Source organism: Mangifera indica, chromosome 2 (genome assembly GCF_011075055.1).
Source record: "Mangifera indica cultivar Alphonso chromosome 2, CATAS_Mindica_2.1, whole genome shotgun sequence".
Taxonomy (NCBI): Eukaryota; Viridiplantae; Streptophyta; class Magnoliopsida; order Sapindales; family Anacardiaceae; genus Mangifera; species Mangifera indica.
Genome location: NC_058138.1, coordinates 1,020,281 through 1,026,642, shown reverse-complemented (window position 1 = coordinate 1,026,642; position 6,362 = coordinate 1,020,281). Strand labels below are relative to the sequence as shown.

Genomic DNA, 6,362 nt, shown 5'->3' with positions numbered 1-6,362 from the left:
TGATTACTTAATTTCTAAATTCTATATACAAATTGTTTTAAAAATAGAATTAGAAATTATGTTGTCAACAAAAATTACAGCTGAAGGGACCGTTAAATGTCGTCAAATGTCAGCTAAAGAGTAGAAGAGTAAAAATGGATACGAAAGAGTTAAAACCTAATTCAATTGAAGTAAGATAATAATCAAAATACTAAAATTATGGTAAGAGAATTCTCGTAGACAGAGTCAAAAGACACAAGAAGCAACCGATTTTAGTTTGAGTTGAAACCATGGGATAATGGAAATGAGCAAGAGCATATGGGCAATAGAAAAGTATAGAGAAGGGCAAGAGAAAATAATAGAGAAGGACAATGCTCCAACCAGCAGAGAAAGCGTGCAAGGAATAGAGAAAATGTTGACCCAAACTACGTAGAACCCAAACCAAGATAAAAAAAACTTTTAAAATTTTTTATTATATATGAATACATAAGATCACTATCCAACATGGACTGCTATTTCTAGATTTCTGCACTTCAAAGAAATGTTGACCAAACTGAAACACAACAAAAACATAATAGCTTTTAACGAGAAAAAGATATCTTGGGAAAGTCAGACTTTAAATATATATCGATTCTTTATCTGAACACGTCTTCTCTATTTGGCTCATAACTTAATAAAAATCCCACAAAAAACAATTTATCTATTCACTGTAAAATTAAACTTACACAATTAATATTACAATTTAAACTGTTGGTTCAATACAGTTTTAAGTAATCAAACTTACATAATACCTAGAATTTCATTTAAAACAAACAATCAAACCTAGTTTCGACACAGATAAAAATATTGAGGAGCAATACAATGTATTTTCCGTATTTTCCTTCACGATCCTTGTAGTACCAATTAATCTCAAAAATCTTGTTTTCAAACAACATGTCAAGTAAATCAAGTAACGGAAGTTCCTAAAATCACATAGTGTCCACATGCTAACTAGAATTTAACAAAAACAACATCCATTTCAACTTCTGATCTGCTCTTAGTGTCAACTTCAGCTTATGTGCAAAACATAGGTAATTGCCAACGCGTGTACAAAACATAGTTAGTTGCCTCATGAGACAAAAGAACAGGGCACCCGTGTAGTAAGTTGCCTGAAGAACATCAATATCCATCTGAGTCTGCTTCATTGTGATTATTGCAACTATAACAATCTGTAACAAGAAATTACTTTACATGTCAACTCATCATTGCATATTCTTGCAAAACTTTAAACCTTTGAGCTAATAATACCTGTAGTCTGTCTCCTTTAAGACAGAGAGAGATGTCTCTTCTCATGTCATCTCTCACCATTGTTTCAATGCAGATATCAAACTCAAAGGACCTGGGAAGCCAAAATGACAATTGAGATACGTAAAACATTTGCACAGAAACAAATCAGCCAAAGAAAGTATGGTCACAGCTCCATTCAAGAGAAATATCTTTGAAATTGCCAGCTAAAACGACCATTGTTAAGAACAGTGTATGCATTTGACCTTACCAACATCGTAATGAACAAATGAAACTAGAAAACATGTTAAAGACACTTTCTCAAAAGCATCTACGTCTGCATCCAGAACAATTCCTGCTTCTTCTCTTTTACTGACCTCCATCATCATATCCAAACAGAGAGAAAAACAAATATATACTTATGTACTTCTCAATTACTTGTAGAATTAATATAGTAGCTACAACTAAAACTTCCCTACCTCCTCAGTCTCCAACACCAAGACATTGGCCAGAAAAATCAAGTGTTCCTTCAGCATTCATTTCCTCTATATGCAGATCGTCTTGGCTTGTAAAAGCTGGTGATTTTTTTTTTCCTGGGGAGAAATTTCGTCTAGCCTGTAACCATTTTTAAAAAACTTCCAATCATCCATTGAATAAAACAGAATCAAAAATTAGTATATAAGTAGGACATCTAACAAAGATAACACACAATAGCGAAAGAAAAATTAAATGAAAACATCATTCACTAAATTCATCTTGCATCAAGCTAAAAAGCAAATGAATGTATGGGTAAGAATATAATTTGGATTTGAAAAGACTCAGCTAGTTTCTGTCAAGGAAAACAGCCTTTGGTCTGTGCAGCAGAATACAACCATATAAAATTGTGCTATAAGCTACAAAATTAAGCAACCTATTAGAAATGTGCACTTGTGATGTCCTGAACCAAGAATCTCTATGGCCTTTTTTGCCTATATTGGGCAATGTCAGAAATCAGTTCTGTTCATTATACGTGAATATATAAGATCACCATCTGACATGCATTGCCATTTCTAGCTTTCTGCAAAACAAAACAGTGCTGACCAAAATGAAAAACAACCAAAAAAGAAAAGGCTTCAAAAAGGAACAAGACAACAAGAGAAAGATAGGCTTCAAACATACATTTGAGTCCTTGCTGGAACGCCTCTCCTCTGCTTGGCTCATAACTGACTAAAAACCCAACAGAAACAAGACTTTTATAGGTTAGCATATTCATCAATATATTAGTCAGTCAGTCTTAAAACAAAGCCCATCCAATGATCAAATGAATAGTCTCACTAGCTCTGGAATTTCAATCATGTAACTTTATCATGCAAGTTGGGCATTATTTTTGCTTACCCAAACCTACTGTGCACGTGCTTAAAATTCTACCATTATCAATTCCAATAAAACCACCAGCTACATTTTCTAAGTATTGGTATATTATCAATCTCAAAAGGAGATTATTACAAATATAAACAACTTATCAAATTATTCTTGCTCGAGTTGAAGTACAATATAATGCGTACCAGACTTATAACCATATAAATATATTCAAGAGTCATTCAATTCTATGTATTTGCACTTTACGATCCTTGATGGACCTTACCTAAATCGAATACTGCCTAGTAAATAACATTTCAAATAGCATTTCAACTAAATCACGTTTTAAAAACTAAAGCTTCATTATATAGATCTACAGGGAAAGTTCCTGAATCACATTATATCCACCTATCAACTAGAATCAGACAAAAAAATGACATCAATTTGAACTTCTGATTTGCTCACAGTGTATTGAAGTCGTTTGTCACCAATTTGTTGACCGTGCTGAACAGATTCAGTAAAACTTAGCAAACTTATCTACAAAATTAAAAATATCAATAACAAACACGTTCTGTTAATTTGTGACGACGAAAATAACCTGGATTTCTAGTAGTTAAGTTGACGACCGTCGATAATTTTGATTGGGTTACAAAGAATGGAAGGGAAAGAATGCGGACAGTCTCTATGAAATATAAAATAATCCGTTTAACCTTATAATTTATTAATGTATAGAAATTTTAAAGACAACTTATATGTATTATTTTGAAATATGTTTAAGAAGAAATGTCAACTCTTCTAATACCATACACTTACTGTATGATTTTGCAGTTTGCTTCCAACGCTTCAGAGGGTATTTTTCCCATAACTTTGAACAATCTGCAATCATAGAGAACAATGGATAAATTTAAGCGTAAAACAAAACTGTAGTGAATTAATGTTACTTTTAGTCTTTAAAATGATAATAATACATTAATTAAACAAGAAGATAATGAATTTTCTCAACAGCCACCTCAATACTTGAAAAACATGCATACTCAATTTATTTCAACTTTAACAATACATAAAATATAATCTTGTAGTTTCTCAATTTGTACTTAGGGAATTTTAATCAAAAATAAATTTGTAGTAAAGAACATTGAAGATTGACTAGTATTAACTGAATGAAGGACAAGAAACTCTACAAAAAAAAATATATTGTTAAATAAATGAATACGTACCATTTTATAATTGTGTTGTGACATAATTACAGTCATTTGAACAATCTTTCCTATTCACTTGTTGTAATTTTGGCATGTTTATGTCTTCTCTTGAGAAAGTCTACATCTTAGAGCATTTATTCATAACTAATGATTCTAAGAATGAAAATTTTGATGTGTAATTCCCATAATAGAAGCATGTGAGACTTTCTAAATTAAACAAGTGCAACTCCTTCAATCTCTCAAAAACAATTTCATCTTTCTCTATATCTTTCTTATTTGCTAATACTCTTATCATCATTTCACATTCTTCTATTGACAATCTTTCTAGACATACCAAACTTTTGGCTGTTGAGGATGCCATTAAATTTTGCATTCTATTACAATACTTTACCTCCAAAGTCATTAGATTTTTAAAAGACAATGAAGGCGGCAACAAAGTCAACAAACTGTGACAATATTTAACATTCAAAGAACGAAGATTTTGAAGAATTGATTTAAATTGAAAGTCTTGTTTCCATATGCACTTTAAATTAAAAAGTCCCTACAATTGTAGATCGTTCAATTTTAAGAAGGCTCCAACATATTCCTCACCTTCTTCACATGAGAACATCTCTTCATATATAGTTACTTTTAATATGAGTTTTTCAAGATTAATAAATTTTTTAAGGATATGAATTGAGATATATGCATGGTCATCCTTAATCAATCGAAGAGTTCTGCTTTGCCAAAGTTCTTTTGAAACTCTCCTTGCAAAGTTGTCATGATATTCCTTCCACTTAATGTCAATTCCTTCCAAAAGGAGCCAACCTAAAGAAGAATCATGTCAATCAAATTAAAGTTAATATTTCGATTGAAAGACTATAATAATTTTATATATGTTTAACAGGAACCAAGGGAAAAAAAATGAATTTGATGGTGGTTATAAATGTCTTAGAAAAATGTAGAAGAAGCTAGTTGTATTCTAATAGTGAAGAGAGGCGTGAAAGTGTGTGGTGGCCACTAGTTCAACAATAAAGCACAACATATACACAAATTTTTTTATGTGGTGCAAGGTCAACATTGTTAAAAACACAATTAATTATAATAATTAACACTGAAATTTTTACAATGGGGCAGCCCAAAATTAACAAAAGAAAAGGCTGGTTTCAGTACAAAAACAGACAGGCATGACAACAGTGACCATTTTCAAAACTGTTAATGTATAAAACATCATACAAGGAAAACCTTCTAAAGTGTCGTCAAATCAATTTGTTGAAGCCGGGTGTGTTCTCATTTCAGATAAAATGTTTCTCTCTAGAATTTCATGTAGCAAAACAGCCAACGAGAAAAACAATTTACAACAGATATAGCAAGGCAAGATCTGGAGGAAGTTAAAGAGTGAAAAGGATGATGTTCAAAACTAAGAACCAAAAAAAATGTGCAGCTCAATCTATACTCCTTGTTGTCTAACCTTTCTCATCTTATATGCCGCAGCAGTTACCTAGGAGGGAGCTCTGATGGTTGACCAGCCAAAGAAGGGTTTGACGAATTAGAGGAAAGGGATCCATTGTCTTGGGGTGTACCACCCCACTACAACTTGGTATCAGAAGGCTCGACTACATGCACTGCTCCATCACTCATGCCAAGAGCGATTTGATTAGGCTGAGATGGATGAGCCACTATAACAAAGGATAGGTGGTAGTGCTGCTGCTGCAGAAAAAATATTGTCAGTGAGGGATGGCTTCCTACTGCTTTGAGATTTTGATACAGGGAAATTAATGAAAAATTTTTGAAACCTTTGAGGTGGTTTTTATATACTTACCCAGTGAAGGAAGGTATGTCGGCAGAAGGTGCTATTCCGCATTGAAGTCTTAAATTGTCCACATCAAAAACTCCAACAGCACCAGTAAACCATCACATGAATATATTGCACTTGAAATGGGAGTGGGGAGTGCATCTTTTGGAGACCACTACAAGTCATAAATACACAGCATAAGTGCATAGTAACATTTGCCGGACATGTTGCGGCACCAGAATAAAACTTCCAACAAAGTGTGATAAGCCATGCACAAGGCTTCTAGCATAACATCAATAAAAATGCATTCTAGACTCCTTTACTCTAGCTGGTCAAGGTGGAATTAGTACAGTGATGATAATAAGCTACATAACTTAATCTTTTAAGCAGACAGGAACATGTGATTTGGGTCTGATTAACCCATATTATCATGATGCTATGTTAATTGAATTGAGATCATGGTCATATAAATTATCATATGGTAAGTTTACTTAAAGAGAGATCGAACTAATGACACACTAAAACAAGATGAGATGGAAGCAAAGCTTACAGAATGTGAACATTCTAGCTTGCTGTCATAAATGGAAATTTGGCTGTCATGAACCACCAATAGATGTGTTTGATAATTATGAAAATGGACTTTAGTTTCCCCAACCAGTGGGGATTGACGGCCAGCTGGTGCTTATATGAACCTGGATTTCAGCTTCTCCCATTTATCGATGCTTCACATACATAGCTGTATCAAAAAAATTGAGTGTAAATAAATAATTTATTATGTTATGGGCATCAGAAACCCAGAGAGAGCATTA

At 33.0% G+C, this 6,362-nt stretch overlaps 1 protein-coding gene across 1 annotated transcript in view; it reads right to left on the bottom strand.

Annotated features, from left to right (window-relative positions):
* Nucleotides 1–873: 873 nt before the first annotated feature.
* LOC123208952 overlaps nucleotides 874–6,362 on the bottom strand; it is an 82,144-nt gene continuing 76,655 nt past the window's right edge. The window contains exons 11-15 of the mRNA XM_044626624.1: nucleotides 2,401–2,448; nucleotides 2,153–2,299; nucleotides 1,722–1,857; nucleotides 1,267–1,357; nucleotides 874–1,187 (exon numbers count right to left, since the gene is read on the bottom strand). The gene's annotated coding sequence lies outside the window, so the exon portion shown is untranslated. The remainder of the gene's footprint in view (nucleotides 1,188–1,266; nucleotides 1,358–1,721; nucleotides 1,858–2,152; nucleotides 2,300–2,400; nucleotides 2,449–6,362) is intronic.